Source organism: Canis lupus, chromosome X (genome assembly GCF_003254725.2).
Source record: "Canis lupus dingo isolate Sandy chromosome X, ASM325472v2, whole genome shotgun sequence".
Classification (NCBI taxonomy): Eukaryota; Metazoa; Chordata; class Mammalia; order Carnivora; family Canidae; genus Canis; species Canis lupus.
In genome coordinates this window covers 9,783,837-9,804,712 of record NC_064281.1, presented here as the reverse complement: position 1 = coordinate 9,804,712, position 20,876 = coordinate 9,783,837, and the positions used below count along the sequence as shown (strand labels likewise).

At 42.7% G+C, this 20,876-nt stretch overlaps 1 protein-coding gene across 9 annotated transcripts in view; it reads right to left on the bottom strand.

Moving 5' to 3' along the window:
* The window catches only part of EGFL6 (EGF like domain multiple 6), a 242,542-nt gene extending 222,395 nt beyond the window's left edge, over window positions 1-20,147 (bottom strand). For all 9 annotated transcript variants that reach the window (XM_035711858.2, XM_049107435.1, XM_035711859.2 and 6 more), the window contains exons 1-2: window positions 19,730-20,147; window positions 15,949-16,102 (exon numbers count right to left, since the gene is read on the bottom strand). The gene's annotated coding sequence lies outside the window, so the exon portion shown is untranslated. The remainder of the gene's footprint in view (window positions 1-15,948; window positions 16,103-19,729) is intronic.
* Window positions 20,148-20,876: the final 729 nt, after the last annotated feature.

Genomic DNA, 20,876 nt, shown 5'->3' with positions numbered 1-20,876 from the left:
GAAGACAATAGGAAACACGTGAGCTCCAGAAGGGCTCCCCTCGTGGGACCCATCTGCTGTCCCTCTCCATTCCTGTGAACTTTTGGCTTTCTACTTTCAAAGTGTCTTTGGATTCCCATTGCCAGGATGCTGTAGGCCTCTCAAGGCCTGTTCCTTTTAACTTCTCCTGCTCCACAGTTTTTATATCTGCAACAGCTACTCGAGCCAGCTTGAGCTTCTGAGCAATGTCAAGTCAGCACTAATTACAGCTTCCCAGAGAGGAAAATAATTTGCCCCCCGCGGCTAGCTCTGATTTTGAATCTGGTTACCTGTAAGAAGAAACAGAGGATTTTGCAACTGGAGTTTCAAATCCCATAGTAACACCTCAGCCTTTCTGTTCTGCTCCCACACTGGGACCAAGGTTTATGAAAAAGGCCTAGTCTTCATTAGACCCACCACATACCCCTGCGTACTCCTCTTCCCAGATGCTCAGAGCTTGAAAGAAAGTCCATTTTTTACGTAAGGCTAAAGGTAATAATACTTCAACTCCTCAGTTCTCAGAGTGTGGTCCCTGGACCAGGAGCAGCAGCAGCAGCACCTGGGACCGAGTTAAAAGTGCAAATCATCAGACCCCACCCCAGAGCTACTGAATCAGGAACTCTGGGTAGAGCCCAGCAATCTGTGTCCTCACGACCCCTCTGTTTGATGTCCTTACCCTAACATTTGAGACACCGCTCTAACTCGTGCCTGCCTTCAACCTCTGGTTGTTGGGATTAACCAAAGTATTCCTTTAGGAGGTCGTACCATTTGTTTACATTTTCATATAAATTGATATGTTCAGAAGCTTAGTGCTGAATTAACTCAGAGAACAAAGTGATGCTAAGGTTTTCATCTTGTGATTACGGGTTAAATGAAGTGCATGTGCTTTGTAATCTCGGGGTGCTATGCTAGCGGTTCTCAAACTTGAGCGTGTATCAAAATCCCCTTGCTCAGATTGCCGGGCTCCACCTCCAGCGTTTCTGGAACAGTTTATCTCAAGTGGGGCCTGAAAATTTGCATTTCCAACAAGTTCCACGTGATGGTGATGCTGTGGGGCAGGGACCACACTTTGAGAATCACTGGCCTAAACAAATAACAAATATCCCAGGCACCCCCAGGAGATGGAGAGAATCTGAAGCAGATACCTCGCTCAGTGCAGAGCCTGATGCGGTGCTCAACCCCACGGCCCTGAGCTCAGGACCTAAGCCGAAATCAAGAGTCCGCTGTGGGACCCAGGAAATTTAACAAAAATCCCCCACCCCTGGACAAGCAGAGCAGGACTGACTCCATTTTGTGCTGCCCCCGCCTTGTGTCAAGCCCAGGGCACACCCTAATCGGAAATCGGCTCAGTGATAGGCCAGTTCAAATGGATACTTTAGGGTAAAATGTAATTCAACCGGCCACCTGCGTGTGGACTGACATGACTGCAACTTTCTGCGCATCCCATGGGCCACTGGTCCCTATAAAGCTGCTACGCCTCTTAGTCTCGGGGTCCAAGGCCCTGCTCCGCTGTGTCGGGTGCACTTGGACCCAGGCTCGAGCTTGTAAATAAACCCTCGTGCGCTTGCATCGGTGTCGGCTCCTCGGTGGTTTCTCGGATTCGTAATCTCGGGCACAACATCCGCCACTTGGACCCTGGGTGGCTCAGTGGTTGAGCATCTGCCCTCGGCTCAGGTCGTGATCCCAGGGGTCCTGGGATCGGGTCCCGCATCCGGCTCCCAACGGGGAGCCCCCTCTGCCCGTGTCTGCTTCTCTCTCTGTGTCTCTCATGAATAGATAAAATCTTTAAAAAGAGAGAGAGAGAGAGAGGCTGCCAGGTAAACTGGATGCTCAGTTTGGAGACTCACTGGTCTAGAACAGTGACTGTCAGCCTTGGCTGCACAAGAGAACCACCTGGGCCCACCCTAGCCTGTTATATCAGACTCTGGGGGGTAGGACCCCAGCATCAGTGGTTTCAAAGTTCCCAGTGATTTGGACACGCACCTAAGCTTGTGGCACGGAAATCCAAAGAGATTGCTGGGTTCTCCTTTCTTCTCAAATCATATCGAGATCGGGCTATGTCGGTCATTATCTCTTTCCCATTTTCGGGAATTGGCTTCAAAATTGCTCAACCCATTGATTTCACAGGGCTTTTTTTTCAACCACTTTATATGGGCTCTGAAAGGCCACAGCTCAATCAAAGCCATCTCTGGGCCCATCTGTGGTCATTTGTTGCTCTTGGCACAAGGTGAAAAAACACATGCCCTCAGGAAACACAGCCTCAAGATCAGAGCTGGGGGGATAGGATGCATATTCTCTTCTGAGCATAAACAGAAGATCGACGATATAATTTCTCCCTCCCCTACTCCCCCCACCCAAACCCAATTGCTACAACCAGAAATATGAGGTGAAATCTCTTGGGCCCGACAGTAGCTTTTGTCTTTAAAAGGCTGATTATAGATGAAGCCAACACTCTCTCAGGGTCCATCACCCACAGGACACTTCCAGTTAGGCCAACTCACAGAGCAGCCAGGGTTGAATTTCAGCGTTGAGTACAGACTTCACAGTTGAGAATGGTTTGGAATCTCTCAAGAGGCTCATTTCAGTTTGGTTTTGTAGCCGGTTTTGGCATCTGTCCTTTAAATCCTTACTACTCAAAGTGTGGTCCTTTGACCTGCAGCAATGGGCGATACCCGGGAGCTTGTCAGAAATGCAGAATCTTGGGCCGCCTCAGACCTACTGAATCAGAATCTGGAGGAGCCGATCAGAATCCCCTGTAGCAAGATCCCCAGGGGACTCTGTGCACATTAAAGTTCGAGAAGCAAAACAAAACAAACAAAAAAAAATAAAGTTCAAGAAGCACTGCTTTAAACTCATCTTTGCAGAAATGCAGTAGGTGAGGGATTTTGTAAAGCAAAGACAGAAATATAGTGAAGAGCATAGTTGAGAGCTACCAGATTGAGCAGCAAGGTGCTGTGTCGGAGATGCATGCCCCCCAAACGGAGTGACAATCCTCAGATTGCAAGGCCTTCTTAGGCCCTAGGGGTTACTATAACTAAATGTTTTTAAAATACTGGAACCATTATGAGTCTAGTTTGACAATTTAAGGGAGGCAGATAATGAAGGATAAACACGTACTTGAATTTCACTGTCAGAAGGCAGAAAGGGTAGCTACCAGGGTGGATGAGAGAGATTTTCATTCTAGGCCAGGCATTCTAAAGATGCTGACTACCTCTTAATGACAGACAAAGGACTGGAGATCTGACTTTTTCTCCTTGAATGTAAGGAGGGGAGGAATAAATTGGTTGAACCACATCCATTAAGTGCTGTTGCAATGAATTACAGTAATTTTCGATCAATATAGAACTTTATGATCTACTGAGTCAGTTTTTTTTTTATTTTTTTATTTTTTTTTTAATAAGAGAAAATGTTTGAGACGGCCAAGTGTTACATTACCGAGGCCATCACAATGGCGTTGTCAAATATGGAGACACATGATGAAACCTGCAAGTGGTCCTAGGATAAATTGGTTGATGAAAGAGGTGGTCTAACTGTACCCATAACAGACACCCAATCGATACTGGTTCAAAGAACAACAGCAGTAGCTCTCCTTTATGAAGCACTTACTGTGTCTGGGCACAGTTCTAAGCACTTTCCATGTTGCAACTTGTCTTATTTCATCAGCTCTGTGAAGTAGGTGTTCTTATGACCCTATTTTATAGTCAGTAGCATTCACAGCGTGTGGATACTTACCCAACTGATAAGGGATGGAACGGGAGTTCAGAGTCAAGCAGTGGGCAGCAGAGGCCACGTGAGTAGCTACCATGCAACATCGCAACATGGATGAACAACACTGAATCAGAATATGGAAGTCTGACAAAATCTGGGCAAGGGGATGAATTGGATCTAAGAGTTAGAGATGGAACAGGATGCTTGTATCTTCAGAGAGGAGATGAGTCTGAGTATCTCTCTTCTCTTTGTTTTCTTAGTCATTTTCCAACCAATTCTAGACCCTTCCTATAGCTTCTGTGCTTCCCTCATTTTTGCATTGCCAAGGCCCTTCTTTTCCATCTGCTCTTTTTTTTTTTTTTTAGATTTTATTTATTTATTCATGAGAGACACAGTGAGAGAGGCAGAGACACAGGCAGAGGGAGAAGCAGGCTTCATGTGGAGAGCCCAATGCAGGACCCGATCCCAAAACCCCAGGATCACGACCTGAGCCAAAGGCTGACGCTCAACCACTGAGACACCCAGGCACCCTTTCCAGTTGCTCTTATGTTTTCAATAAAAGGATTCAGATACACAAAATTATTATTTTTTTAAGTTGGCATAGTGTTAACTGTTCCCCTATAAATAGATTGTGTCTTGACCCATGAAAGGAAAGTCTTTACTTCTGCCTTTTTGTACTCTGCACATAGAACCAGCACTGAATCTGTTTCTTGACTGATATACTGTTACAGCTAAGATACTAACAGCTTAAGGTTTTGCTTCTCAAACCTTGCCACCTGAGCCAGACAGATTCTAGGGTGGGCCTCAAGATCTCCAGCTCAGGGTAGTCACACTCTTATATAATCCTCTCCCCTTGAGTGTAGGTACATGTGGCTTGTTTCTATGCAATAGAATACAGCAAGGGTGACAGGATGTATGGGATTATACGTAAATGACTATGTTACAGAAGATTTTAATGTGCCTTGCTAGGAGACTCTCCCTTGCTGGCTTTGAAGAAGTAAGCTGCCAGCTTGCATGCTGTCATATGGAGAGGACCACACAGTGAGGAGCTGAGGGCAGCCCCCAGCTAAGAGCCCACAAGCAACTGAGGCCCTCAGCCCAGCAACCCCACAGGAACCACACACTGCCAATAACTATGTGAGTTTGGAAACAAATCCTTCTCCAGTTGAACCTTTAGATGAGAATTACCTTCTCCTTCCATCCTCAGAGCCTTAATTATTTACTGCATGAATCTCAGTCAGCTCTACTTCCCAGGTAATCCCCTCCCTGATCCGTATGCTTTGGTTTAATCCTATGATCTGTCACCATTTCGCACCTGGGTAACCATAGATAAAATATGCTAATCTACAGTAGTTTCCTCAAATTGGGCTTTCTCAGTTTAAATAACACTACAGGAGGGCAGAGGGCCTTAGTAGAACAATCTGGAATGGATGGACTTTGGCATTCATTGGACACCCTCCGCTGGAATGAGGCAAAAATAGTTCTTGAACAAAACATGTCTCCCAAGGAGGAACAAAGTTTACCGTAGACAATTTACTTCAGATACATTTTTAGGAAGAAAAACATTTTCCTAAAGGCAATATAATCCACGAGGATTTTTCCTGCCCTTTCACTTTATTAATCAGAACAGCTTTGTTCTCCACTTGCAAGATCTAGGGGCACACTTTGCCGAGCTAGATGTTGCCATAAATAAAACAGCCTCTAACACCAAATGTTAACCCCCAGCAGCACAGAGAATTAGCAGACTCCGAAATTCAAATATTCTTTAATGCGATCAATGTTTCAGCCAGAATTTCCTCCCCACACGTCTTTATAAGGGGAAGGATTGCATTTCAAAGCTTGATCATCACCAGTCCAGAGCCAAGTCACCAGGGAATGTGGGTTTGTTCATCTTCCAGCTACAATTTTCACTAAACCACACCACAGTCATGCTACATATATAAAATGCTCATGCCTCATCTTGTTATAATTACCTTCCAATCAGGAAAAGAAACTATTTTAGCAAAGATGCTAATAACTCACTTATTTTTATTCTCTTTCTCTTCTTTGATCAATAGGCAATTAGAATGGAGCCTCTGTTTTGCTAGGGCCTGTAATTTTACAGTCTGCTCAGCTCAATTTGACTTACAGGGGGTGGTGAGTGGGTTTTAAACCTTTTTCCACTGAGTGTTTCAAACACACCAGAGCTAACCAGAATACTCTCAGAGCAAGTTAGACAATAATTTTCTAGAATACCCCTTCGCACCAGGAGGGAAGCGAATCTGTCGTAATTACACAGAAAACATACATAAAATGCATTTCTGTTCTCGAGTAATTCTCCCTTTTGAAGTGAGTAGTGCTGCTCAGTAATAATATGTGTGTTACAGTTGTACTCTCTTCTGTGGTGCATTTGACATTTCTCATTTGTGTTAATTCTTACCAGGATGATAAGACCCAGTGGCGTCTGGCCCCTATTTCCTCATTGTCCCACTGTCTGGGTTGTTACCACACTGATTGGTCTGTTCTTTTTTTTTTTTTTTAAAGATTTTATTTATTCGTTCATGAGAGACACAGAGAGAGAGAAAGAGGCAGAGACCCAGGCAGAGGGAGAAGCAGGCTCCATGCAGGGAGCCCGAAGCGGGATCGATCCCGGGTCTCCAGGATTACACCCTGGGCTGAAGGCGGCGCTAAACTGCTGAGCTACCTGGGCTGCCCTGGTCTGTTCCTTTTTCATGCTTTTCTCCTGCCTGTTGCAAGGCCTTAAAAACAGTCTTCCCTTCACCTGGAACCCCCTGCCCTTTCTCCTCCCCTAGTGCCTAGTTACCCTTCATGGGTCAGCACACATGGCATTTCATCAAGCAAGCCTAGCCCCAGAGGGTCTAGGTCAGCTTCGTTGGTTATATATATGCCTTCTTAGGTTTGCAACCATATGCCTATTTACATATTTATTTGATTAAGGCTTGAATCCCTCATGAAATCATAAATTCCATGAAAGTAGGGACCAGGTCTGCCTTTTGCTCTTTTTTTAATTTAAAGATTTTATTTATTTATTTGAGAGAGAGATTGTGAGCGAGCAAGAGAGAGAACACGAGCATGAGAAGGGGCAGAGGGAGAGGGAGCAGCAGGCTCCCTGCTGAGCAGGGAGCCAGACACGTGGGGCTCAATCCCAGGACCCTGAGATCATGACCTGAGCCGATGGCAGACATTTAAGAGACTGAGCCACTCAGGTGCCCCTGCTTTTCTTCTTTTCATTAGCATATAGTGGGTGCTGAATACTTGGTACATAAACTACTGAATGAATGAATGAATGAATGAATGAATATTGATTTGGAGATGGACTGGACCAGGAACTATAAGCAAAGAGACTAAGTAAGAGTGGAGGAGATGTAACAGGGACAAAAGAAACAGAAGAAGGTTAAAGAAAGTTCTTAAGGGGAAGGAGGGATAAAGGTGGAGCTATAGCAAGAGAGAGACTCAAATGAAACAGAGGAAGAGCCAAGGAAACCATCTGAGTGGGTAGTCATCCGAGCTGAAGACTCTAAAAGAGAGGCCCATGGCTTCTGGAGCTATTTTGTAGGATAAGATGGGACTGACCCAACCATCTGGGGCCTCGGGGAGCTGCTCGGGCAGTTTCAGCTTGAATTATGTGGCCCAGCCCATGACCACCTGGAGAGGACCTTGGTCCTTCAGGGGCTAGAGTTTCCTTCTGCTCCTTGCGGAGGAGGCAGATTCAATGAAGATGAGCCAAGTCAAGCTGACTTTGTAAGGTGTTCAACAAACATTGAGTGTCTTCTGGGCATAGCATGAGATTCCGAAGTGACAAGTCAATGATGAAATTGTCTCTGCCTTGAGAAATTTTTTTTTCTTTTGCCATCATTGAGCATGGGGATTTTTTTTTTTTTTAAAGTAGGATTCCTTGTCCCCCTTCTCCCCTGAGCTAGGCTTTGTAGTTGGTGGATGCCACCTGCTACTGGAGGTCAATTTCTGCTCTCTTTGTTCTCTACCTTCTCCATTTGCAAGAGGAGGGCGAAGTAAGGTGATAGGACATTTTTACTTGGCTTGGTGGCTTCAGAGTCTCTGGGTTTATTTTTTTTTTTTAATTTTTATTTATTTATGGTAGTCAGGGAGAGAGAGAGAGAGGCAGAGACACAGGCAGAGGGAGAAGCAGGCTCCATGCACCGGGAGCCCGACGTGGGATTCGATCCCGGGTCTCCAGCATCACGCCCTGGGCCAAAGGCAGGCGCTAAACCGCTGCGCCACCCAGGGATCCCTGAGCATGGGGATTTTGAGTATAGTGGACACACAATGTTACATTAGTTTCAGGTATACAACTTAGTGATTTGACAAGTTTATACATCATGCCATGCTCACCGCATAGCTACTATTATGTTATAGCATTATTATAATATTATTGACTGTATTCCCTATGCTGTGCCCTTTATTCCCACAACTTACTCATTTCATAACTGGAGGCCTGTGGCCCCCTCTCCCCCTTCACCCATTTTGCCCAACTCCCCACATCTCTCCACTCTGGCAACCATTGGTTTGTTGTCTATATTTATAGGTCTGATTCTGCTTTTTGTTTTCCTTTTTTTTTCTTTTTATTTATTTATTTTTAAAGATTTCATTAATTTATTCATGACAGACACAGAGAGAGGCAGAGATATAGGCAGAGGGAGAAGCAGGCTTCCCACAGGGAGCCCGATATGGGCCTCGAACCTTGGACCCTGGGATCATGACCTGAGCCAAAGACAGACACTCAACCGCTGAGCCACTCAGGCGTTCCTCTTTTTTCTTTTTAAATTCACTTATGAGTGAAATGGTATTTGGTATGGTATTGTCTTATGGTATTTGTCTTCCTCAGTTTGACTTATTTCATGTAGCATAATGCCGTCTAGGTCCATCCGTTTTGTCTCAATGACGTGATCTCCTCCTTTTTAGTGGCTGCATAATATTTTATTGTGTGGCGTGTGTGTGTGCCTGCCACATTTTCCTTATCCATTCATCCATTGATGGACACTTACGCTGCTTCCATAGTGGCTATTGTAAATAATGCAGTAAACATAGGGGTGCATGTATCTTTTCAAATCAGTATTTTCGTTTTGGGGGGGGATAAATACCCAGTAGTGGAATTATTGGATCATATGGTATTTCTATTTTTAGCTTTTTGAGAAGCCACTATACTATTTTCCACACTGTCTGTACCAATTTACATTCCCGCCAACAGCGCACGAGGGTTCCATTTTCTCCACACCCCTGCCAATACTTGTTATTTCTTGTCATTTTTATTTTAGTCATTCTAACTGGTGTGATAATCTCATTGTGGTTTTGATTCGCATTTCCCTGATGATGAGTGATGTTGAGCATCTTTTCACATGCCTGTTGGCCATCTGGATGTCTTCTTTGGAAAAATGTCTATTCTGGTCCTCTGCCCATTTTTTTAATTGGATTGTTTGGGGGTTTTTTGTGTTTAATTTGTGTAAGTTCTTCATATATTTTAGGTATTAACCCCTTATTGGAAATATCATTTGCAAATTCCTTCTCCTACTCAGTAGGTTGACTTTTTGTTTTGTTGATGGTTTCTTTCTGTCTGTAAAAGCTTTTTTCTGTGTGTGTGTGTGTGTGTGTGTGTGTGTGTGTAGTCTCAATAGTTTATTTTGGCTTTTGCTTCCCTTGCCAGAGGAGATACATCTAGAAAAACGGTGCTATAGCTGAAGTCAGAGAAATTACTGCCTGAGCTCTCTTCTAGGAATTGTATGGTTTCAGGTCTCATATTTAGGTCTTTCATCCTTTTTTTGTTTTTTAAAGATTTTTATTTATTTATTCATGAGAATACACAGATAGGAGAGATAGAGAGAGAGAGGCAGAGACGCAGTCAGAGGGAGAAGCAGGCTCCAGGCAGGGAGCCCGACGTGGGACTCGATCCCAGGTTTCCAGGATCAGGCTCTGGGCTGAAGGCGGCGCTAAACTGCTGAGCCACCTGGGCTGCCCGTCTTTCATCCATTTTGAGTTTATATTGTGCATGATGTTAGAAAGTGGTCTAGTTTTCCCGACACCATTTGTTGAAGAGATTGTATTTTTCCCATTGGATAGTCTTTCCTCCTTTGTTGTAGATTAATTGATCACATAAGCGTGGGTTTATTTCTGGATTCCCTATCATGTTCTATTGATCTATGTGTCCATTTTGTGCCAATACCATACTGTTTTGATTACTATAGCTTTGTAGCCTATCTTGAAATCTGGGATTGGGATACTTCCAGCTTTGCTCTTCTTTCTCAGGATTCCTTTAGATATTTGGGGTCTTCTGTGGTTCCATACAAATTTTAGGATTATCTGTTCTAGTTTTGTGAAAAATGCTCTTGGCATTTTGAGAGAAATGCCTTGAGAAATTTTTCCTAGTCCAGAGAAGAAAAAAATATGGACCATATACACACATATTAAAATATATTTTTAAAAATAATAATAATATATAAAAATATAAAAATAAACAAAAAATAAAATATATAGACATACACATATACAAATACAAATATTTGTAACACAGGTTAGTATTATGTTTACAGTGCTTTCAAAGCCCTAAGGAAGGGGGGTTGGTCCTTCAGTGCAGTAAGGCAGGGATATTAAAATTTTTCTGCCCATTGGTGACATCAGTTGTGAAATGATGCTATTTGCATGAACAACCCAAGTGTCAGCACTGAGAAGTCCCCTACACTTCCACCTTGCTTTATGAGACTGAAGTGAAAGTTCACACATAATTTTAGCCCTCCCTTTTAGCCCTCCTGACTCTGTCTAATGCATGGCCTGGCTTGGCTATTCACCCCTGCTCATGGCCACTTCCTTCTGCACTGGGTGGTCCTACAGACCCTCTTTCCTTTTCCACCCAAGCAGTGCTCCCAACTCAAGGTCTCAAGGTTCTATTTATAATAGACTTTACTAAATGCTTTGAGCAATAGCAGTGTGTGCATGTGTGTGTGTGTGCATGTGTGTGTGCTGATTCCATCACAGATCAGTAGAGCAAGCAACTTGAAATGCAATATTAGACCACCTTATGCTTAAAACCCCTTCCCTCTTGCTGCCACCAAGGAGCCACCATTGGCCAGCGTATTCCAGGTCCAGCCACAATACTGCCATTTGTACATTTCTGACTCCGGTTCCCTACCTATCAATTCCTTAACAACCGAGAACATTGTCATTCTAATTGTTTAATAGCAATCGGTTATCCAGCACTTCCTAAATGATGACACTGCTCCAAGCGCTTTATCTGTTTAGATCTCAAGGCCCTGGTCAGAAACTTCCAGGGCTAGATAGGCTTGGACTGCAGGATTTTTTAAATGTCACATGCCTGGGCTGTATATTACCGACACCATCCATAGGGTCAGGGGCAACGCCATAGAGTCAAATGCATTCAGATTTCTGCAGCTACGCGCACAGACGTTCATGTTAACTGGGAAAAATAAAGACAATACGCAGCCTCCCATCAGTTCGCGTCAGGGGCTGCCACCAAAGGAGTTACAAGAAAGCTCTTGTCTTGCAGAACTTTTTGATTTCAGAGAAGGTAGTGGGGGCAGTGGACTCATAACCGTAATCGTTGCTGGGTTCGAGTGGCCTGCTGCAAACAAAAGCCACTGACTATAGAAGGTCTTTAAAAATCTATTAAGTGACATGCTGTGACTTATGCCTCTACTTCTTATCAGTTTAGGGCGATAAGATGGCTTTTTTTGGTTCTGCTGCAGGGTTGCAAACATGACTCTCTGAGGCAGACAAGTAACATAAATGAGTAAAGCTCTACTTACTCTTGCTTTGAGGGGGTGCCTGCCCATTGCGACAGCTTCTGAGTCCTAAAGGAAACCCCCACATCTGTATTTTTCTCAAAAGCTTCCTAATTTTTTAATATCCACTTTTCTTTAATAACACATACACAGAAGCACTGTGATAAAACAACATCTGGCCATACTTTTATGGACCAAAGGCACACGGTTTGGTGTGGTTCTTGGCTCTTTTTTATTTTTTGGCACCAACTGATTTCCAAGCTAATATGCAAACTTGAAAATTAACCAAAATTTAGAGTTAAAACCATTCTGAAAGCTTTTTGCTTAGTTCAATGATGCGTGGGGAAGGACGAGATGAATTAAAGCAAAATGACTGCCCAGAGGTGCGCATTTAGAGAGATTTGTCTTCCAGGCGCTTGTTTTCAAGTGAGTGCCAAGAGCAAACGTTAGCAAGCACAATCTGAAATTCGTATGTGATTAACTAATCTGCCTCTCTTGTTTGGAAATAATGAAGTAACTGGAAAAAAAAACTGGGCTTGATTTGAAACAACCACACATGATTGAAGTGATTTCATTTGAGGTATATACAGTTTTTTACATCCAGTGAGTGTATCCTTTCTTTTCCAGTTTCAAAGAGTTTGCTCCCATCAGGGAATTTACTACCTGATTTCTTTTCCACTGAAGAAAATGAGGCATTTTGGTCCTAGCTTTCTTTGGATGAAGGCATTGCACGGGTGTTATTTGGTTTCTGGGATTTCTAGCTTCTGTCCCATAGTAGTAACCTATGTAGTAAAAATGGTGTATTTGTGTATGGATGCCAGAGACTGAAGGGTAGTAGAATGGGTCACCCCAAAATATGACTGCAGGAGTTCTAGACACACTGCCCCCAAATACGCTGCTTTGGGATATTGATGATTTTGAGCTGTAGGCACCTGAACAACAGCAAATGCAGGGAGAGGTTTTCTCTGAATGCCTCCTGTCTGCCTATAAATGCATCTTCCACAGGGAGCTCAACTGTGTAAATTCCCATCCAGGGAGTTTCATCAGCCAGAAAAGACTGACTCTGGTCACAGGAGAGGCGACTAGAAGCCAACGCCCCACCCAAACTTGGTTCCAAGTGGTCATATCGCCCATCTTTTCTTCTAAGGGCCTGTTGGTCTTTCCTAAAAATCATTTCCTCTCCTTCCTAAGAGGCCTCCCTCCCTCTTCCCCTTTCTCTTAATAGAAAAGAGAATTTAATCCTGAATTCTGAGCCACCTCAGGGAGTCGCTCATATTTCCCTGGGGTTCTCTAGGGTATGTGAGGTATATGTGTTAAGAAACCTCTGTTTGTTTCTCTCGATCTGTTTTTCCATCACAAGGGGCTCAGCTAAGAGCTCAGAAATGTATTCTTCCTCCTTACAAGACACACACACACACACACACACACACACACACACACACAAAGGCAGATAAAGATAAATAGAAAGAGGAAGAGGAAGAGAAAGGAGGGTGGGGAGGGAGAGAGACAAACACCAGAAGACAGAAGCCAACAACTGGTGCCGGCGCTGGGAGGGTGATTTCCATCTTCTCATGGGGAGTGCAGGCTCAGCTTGACAGGAGTTTGCCTTTGCTTCTTTTAGGTGAAGCAGCAGCAGCAGCAGCATTTTCTTACAGAGCACAAACTGTAGGTGGCAGGACTCTTTTTACCTTAAAAAAATCTTATCTCCAGTGCCTGGGTGGCTCAGTGTTTGAGCATCTGCCTTTGGCTCAGGGCCTGATCCCAAGGTCCTAGGATCGAGTTCTGCGTCGGGCTCCTCATGAGGAGCCTATGTCTCTGCTTCTCTCTCTCTCTGAGCCTCTCATGAATAAAATCTTTTAAAAAAATAAAAATAAAAAATAAAAGAATCGTATCTATAGAATCCAGTGCTGGAACTCAGAGAATCTGTATCCTTATTCCTTTTTTTTTTTTTTTAAGATTTTGTTTATTTATTCATGAGAGACACACACACAGAGAGAGAGAAAGAGGCAGAGACACAGGCAGAGGGAGAAGCAGGCCCACGCAGGGAGCCCAATGCAGGACTCGATCCCAGAACCCGGGATCACGCCCTGGGCCAGAGGCAGATGCTCAACCCCTTAGCCCCCGAAGTGGCCCTGTACCCTTATTCCTGATTTCTCACACCTCTCTTATAATCCTGACATGCGCTCATTCTTGGAGGAGTACCTGGTGGTGAGCTAATAGATGTTTAATAACCGGCTGTCCAGAAGGAAACAAAGCAAACGACAAAATAAACGACTCTGATGTGTAGCACTTGCCCGTGGCTGTGCTAGAGATTCTCACACGGTGGCTGCATTTTCACTACCAACACGACGGGGACGCTGAGCTGTGCGCAGACGGGCCTGACCGCCTTCCACAAGTGGGTAGAGTCTGGCTCCATCACTACACCGGGTGTAGCCAACAGAACACCAAGCAGAGTTAAGAAGACTTGTGAGGGTTCCCAACCGTGAAATGTGCACAAACAACAGCTCAGATTGCCTCCTGGGGATATACAGTCACTTTCAAATGGAAATAAAAGGAAAACTGTAAAGGACTCGGAGAATATAAAAATTTATACCAATATAAGGCACCATCATCGTTACCATCTTTAGAGAGCCAAAAATTGCTCAATACTCAAGTTAAAAAAAAAAAAAAAAGACTTGGATTGCATTCATCACTGCTTTTAAAAATGTGTTTTGTATCCCTTGGTCATAAAAGATTCAGACTATATGGAAAGAGCCAGCAGTCCATTTGGCCGTAAGTTCAGAACAATGAACTCATTGGGGTTATTTTTATATGCACTGCAGCTTGGCCTGGAGTCACTGGTCACAAGAAAGCATGAGAGTGTTCTGGGCAGCATTTCTGCCTTAAACAGCTCCACGGCAACGTCTACAAGGCAATGCACTTCCCACTGCGAACCTCCTCGAAGGCCTTAGCATGATTTGCAAAATTTTAACTAATTAACGTTTAACTTGGTTTTGTAAACAGTAGCACACAAAAAGAACCCTTCTCAATAGACATTCTCCCTAGAATTATCTTCTTAGAAGAGCACTGTCTAACAGAAACAGAATGTAAGCGGTACACGTAATGAAAATTTTTCATGGCCACATTAAAAGAAATTTTTTTAAAACCTGGTAAAATTAACTTCAATAATCTATTTAACTAAAAAAAAAATAATCTATTTAACTTAATTCAATATATCCAGAATATTATTGTTTTAACAAGTAATCGATATAAAGCATATTAATGAGAGACTTTACATTTTCTTTTTTTGGTGGTAAATCTTCGAATCAAGCAGCTGTTTTATACCTGATTTTTTTTTTTTTTCCGAGCACATTTCAATTCACAATTGCACATTTCAGGGGCACCTGGGTGGCTTGGTCTGTCAAGCATCTGCCTTTGGCTTGGGTCATGACCTCGGGGTCCTGGGATTCAGCCCCACATTAGGCTCTCTGCTCAAGGGGAACCTGCTTCTCTCTCTGCTTCTTCTTGCTTGTACTTTTTTTTTTTCTCTTTCTCTCTCAAATAAATAACATTTTTTTTTTTAATGGCACATTTCAAGTACTCAGTAATCACATGTAGCTAGTGGCTACCATTTTGGACAGCTTGGGTGCTATAACATCAGGAGCAGAAAATCTCTTGATTCTGAGAAAATCCAATGTTTATAGAAACTCTTTTATTCTGGTTTCAGTGGGCTTTGCTATGGGACTTTATTATTGAGAGAGGAACAAAATTCCCCCTCTCCAACCTCTCTAACTTTTCCTTCTCTGATATCTATCCGTTGGGTTGTCAGAGTACCCTAGATTGGATGTGTCTATCATTTGTAGAGTGACCAACCATTCCAGTTTGCCTAGGACTGAGAGGTTTGCCAGGGTGTGGAACTTTCAGTGCTGACACAGGGAGAGACTCAGGCAAGCCAGGATGAACCGTTCACCCTAAGTTTGAAGGGAAAGGTTCAATGCTGCTAGGAAAGCTGACGTGGTGCTTCCATTCTGAACTCATCTGCAGCTGTAAATCTGAAGGCCGAGGCCACTCAGCACCTCTAAAGGCTACTTTGGATATTCATGTTCTGTCACCATGGAATTCTGGGAATTGTCCTTGGAGCCTGGGCAGCAGGATTTATTATACTCTTGAATGTTTTCAAGATCTCTGGCCTCCTAGCTACTGTCTTGGATCCCTGAATCAGGTGAAACTGTCCCCTTGGCAGACGATGACCCTGCAGGTTCCTTCTTACCAGGGAACTAAGCCCTGTGCTGGGAGATCCCATAATGGTCACGGAAATTGGGAAAATCTTATCTGTTGCACCACTCTGGTTGATGATTTCTCTGCTTGACCATCTCGAGCTGGGCCTCACCCTTTCTTCAAAAGTCAATTTGATAAATCAGTGATCAAAAAACTCCTGACAAACAAAAGTTCAGGACCAGAGAGCTTTTATAGCAAACATTTAAAGAGTTCATACCTGGGCAGCCCGGGTGGCTCAGTGGTTAAGCGCCGCCTTCAGCCCAGGGCGTGATCCTGGAGTCCGGGGATCGAGTCCCACGTCGGGCTCCCTGCATGGAGCCTGCTTCTCCCTCTGCCTGTGTCTCTGCCACTCTCTCTCTCTCTCTCTGTATCTTTCATGAATAAATAAATAAAATCTTTAAATAAATAAATGAATAGTTCATACCTATTCTTCTCAAACTATTCCAAAACACAGAAGAAGAAGGAAAGCTTCCAAATTCATTCTACAAGGCCAGCATTACCCTATTACCAAAACCAGATAAAGATACTACAAAAAAAGAAAACTGCAGACCAATATCTCTGATGAACACAGATGCAAAATTCTCAAGAAAATATTTGCAAACAGACTCCAACAATGACTTAAAAAGATCAGGTACAATTTATTTGGGGGGATGGAAGGATGGGTCAATGTTCATAAATCAATCAATGTCATACACCACGTCAACAAAATGAAGAAAAAATGGGATCAGAAGAAACATACCTCAATGTAATAAAGGCCATATATGAAAAACCCACAGCTAACGTCATACTCAATGGTGAAAAACTGAGAGCTTTTCCTCTGAAGTCAGGAGTAAGAAAAGGCTGTCCACTCTCACCACTTTTATTCAACATAGTACTAGAAGTCCTAGCCACAGCAGTCAGACAAGAAAAAGAAATCAAGGCATCCAAATTGATAAGGAAGAAGTAAAACTTTCATAATTTGCAGATGACACGATACTATATATAGAAAACCATAAAGACTCCACCAAAAAATTACTAGAACTGATGAATGAACTCTGTGAAGTTGTAGGATACAAAATTAACATACAGAAATCTGTTGCATTTCTATACACTAATAATGAAATAGAGAAAGAGAAATTAAGAAAACATTCCCATTTACAATTACACCAAGAAGAATAAAATACCTAGGAATAAACTTAACCAAGGAGGCAAAAGACTTGACTCCAGAAACTATAAAACAGTGATGAAAGAAATTAAAGATGACACAAATGGAAAGATAGTCCATGCTTATGGATTGGGAGAACCAATATTATTAAAATGTCCAAACTACCCAGAGCAATCTAGAGATTTAATGCAATCTCTATCAAAATACCAACAGGAGGGATCCCTGGGTGACGCAGCGGTTTGGCGCCTGCCTTTGGCCCAGGGCGCGATCCTGGAGACTCGGGATCGAATCCCATGTCGGGTTCCTGGTGCATGGAGCCTGCTTCTCCCTCTCCCTATGTCTCTGCCTCTCTCTCTCTCTCTCTCTCTCTCTATGACTATCATAAATAATAAATAAAAAAAAAATACCAACAGGAGAGGATCCCTGGGTGGCTCAACGGTTTAGCACCTGCTTTCGGCCCAGGGCATGATCCTGGAGTCCTGGGACCGAGTCCCACGTCGGGCTCCCTGCATGGAGCCTGCTTCTCCCTCTGCCTGTGTCTCTGCCTCTCTCTCTCTCTCTCTCTGTGTGTCTCTCATGAATAAATAAATAAAATCTTAAAACAAATACAAAATACCAACAGGATTTTTCACAGAACTAGAACAAATAATCCTGAAATTTGTATGAAACTACCAAAGATCCCAGGTAGCCAAAACAATCTTTAAAAAGAAGAACTAGAGGTATCACAATCCCAGATTTCAAGATATACTACAAAGCTGTAGTAATCATAATAGTATGGTACTGGTACAAAAAGAGACACATGGATCAATAGAACAGGATAAAGCCCAGAAATAAACCCATGCTTACATGGTCAATTAATCTACGACATAAGAGGCAAGAATATACAATGAAATATATAAAGAATAAACAAAAACAGTCTCGTCAACAAATGGTGTTGGGAAAACTGGACAACTACATGTAAAAGAATGAAACCGGACCACTTTCTTACGCTGCACACAAAAATAAACTCAAAATGGGTTAAAGACCTAAACATGACCTGAAACCATAAAATTCCTAGAACACAGGCAGCAATAATCTCTTTGACATCAGTCACATAAACATTTTTCTAGATATGTCTCCTCTGGCAAGAGAAACAAAAGCAAAATTAAACTACTGGGACCGCATTAAAATAAAAAAGATTTGCACAGTGAGGGAAACTATCAACAAAATAAAAAGTTAACCTAGTGAATGAGAGAAGATACTTGCAAATGATATATCCAATGAATTAATATCCAAAATATATAAAGAATGTATGCAACTCAACACCAAAAAAACAAATAATCCAACAACAAAAAATGGGCAGAAGACATGAATTTATATTTCTCCAAAGAAGATATCCAGATGGGCGACAGGCACATGAAAAAAGTGCTCAACATCACTAATAATCAGAGAAATGCAAATCAAAACCACAATGAGATATCACCTCCCATCGATCAGAATGGCTAAAATCAAAAACAAAAAATAACAAGTTTTGGTGGGGATGTGGAGAAAAAGGAACCCTCTGCACTGGTTGTGGGAATGAAAATTGGTGCAGGCACTGTGGAAAACATTATGGCGGCTCCTCAAAAAATTAAAAATAGAATAGCCTCCTTATGATCCAGTAATTCCAGTACTGGGTATTTACCCAAAGCATACAAAAACACTTGTTTGAAAAGATATATGCACCTCTACGTTTATTGCAGCATTATTTACGACAGCCAAATTATGGAAGCAGCCTAAGAGTCCATTGATAGATGAGTAAAGAAGATGTGGTATATACACACGATGGAATATTACTCAGCCATAAAACAGACTGAAATCTTGCCATTTGCAACAACATGGATGGATCTAGAGGGTACAAGGTTAAGTGAAATAAATCAGTCTGAAAGAAACAAATACCACATGACCTCACTCATATGTGGAATTTAAGAAACAAAAGAAAGAAAAAAGAGATAAACCAAAAAACAGACTCTTAACTATGGAATAAACTCATGAATACAAGTGAGGTTGGATGGGGGTGGGGTGGGTGAAATAGGTGAAGGGAATTAAGAATACACTTACAATGAGCATTGAATAAAGTACAGAGTCATTGAAACGTATTGGACATCTGAAACTAATATAACACTGTATGTTAATTTTATACTTGAATAAACAAACAAAGTCAATTCGAATGCATGTTCCAATTTATTGTGACCTACAGTAATTATATCCATTTTTTTTTTTTAGAGCATTTACAGCCACTGTCTTCAATTCTTTTCAAGATTTACTTATTTATTTTAGAAAAAGAGAGTGCAAGCAGGGGGAAGGGCAGAGGGAGAGCGAGAGAGAATCCTCAAGCTGACGCTCGGGTGAGCATGGAGCCAGACACAGGGCTCGACACAGGGCTCCATCTCTCCGCTCTGAGATCACAACCTGAGCCAAAATCAAGAGTCAGAGGCTTAACCGACTGAGCCACCCAGTGCCCTAACTATTGTCAATTCTTAATTGGGTTTTTACTTTACAAGATCAAAAAATATTGAGTAGCTTAATCTCAGAATTGTTTCAACTTTCCATTCATGCCTCCATTTCCTTCCTGGTCTCATTTTCCATATCGATAAATGGGGCTAATAAACATAGACTACTTGGTAGGGTTACTGTGAGGACTAAATGTACATTTTGGTGTCTACAACAACGTGAATTGCTTTAAACTGGCTTGGCAAGGAGTAAGTGTTCAGTTCATGTTGACCATTATTAGATTTTTATATCTTTCTTGACGTCAGGATGCACATCAGATATTTCCATACCGTTCTTCCCCCACAGGGCTTAATACGTGGCTCTAAGCAGAGTAAACACTCACCAGCATCCATTGATTGGCTAACTCCAGCCATCCCGCTTCTGGCTCTGGTCTGAATATGGTAGCCGGTCTGCGAGGCCTCCTAAATATAGTCAACGTGGTGCCTTCCTGTCTAGAACAGGACTGACTGCCTCCGGTCCTCATTTCTGATCTGAAGTCCTGCCCTGGAATAAGACATTATCAGATGGTGCGATCTCTTGTCCTGACCCTGAGCACCATCTAAATTCTTTTCTGTTAACTGTCTCTGCAAAGCAGTTGGGTTCTGGCTTTTCCAAATTTCAGCATAGTCAGAAAAAAAAAAGGCTTCAACACGGAATTCAAGTGATGCGGCATCATGATCAGTTGCCTTCTCCTGCCATACTCCGTCCACTCTGTTTGTTGGTTGGCTTGTTTCCTGGTAAATCCGCCTTCCACGTTAGAGACGGAGAACAATGGAAACGGACTTTCCCAGCCTCCCCTGCGTGTAGATCATGTGATCCAATTCTGGCCAATGGGACCACAGGGCATGTCTCCTGGGGGATTCTGGGACAAATTTCCTCTCTTCCTGTCTGATAATACTTCCTACTTGGAACTGAGGTAACCTTGAAAAGATCCTGATGGAGCACCAAAGAACCGCAAAGAAGATGAAGTTGAGTGGAAAATTAAAAATTAGTATATGAGTCACTGCTGCTTTGATGTTATTTAACTTCTGAATTGATCAAGATTAGAAACTCCTGCTTCTTATTTTGTGAGATTTATTAGTACACCGCAGTTGTTTAAGTCCTTTTTACTTGGGTATTTACCTTCTGTCCCTGAAAATATTCTAGCTGACACAAATGAGTTCTTTGATGGCCCCAGGAAGAATTAGTCTTTAATTAGGCTTAATCCTATGTTCTCTTTTCAAGACCCCTGCTGCCAAAAGCCAACAGTAATCTGTCACTTCTAGAATTTTTCTGGCACTTCCCCAGAGGCAGTGTAGTTTGATGGTGATGAGCACGAATCCAGGGGTCAGAGCTGGGCAAGTGTGGCTTCCAGCAAGTGACTTAAACTCTCCGTGTCTTATTTTCTTTGTCTGCAAACAGGGGATGATGATAGTCGTGCACCTGCTTTATAGGGTTTTGTATTAAATGAAGCAATACACAAAACAAGAAACAATGTCTAGAACATAGTA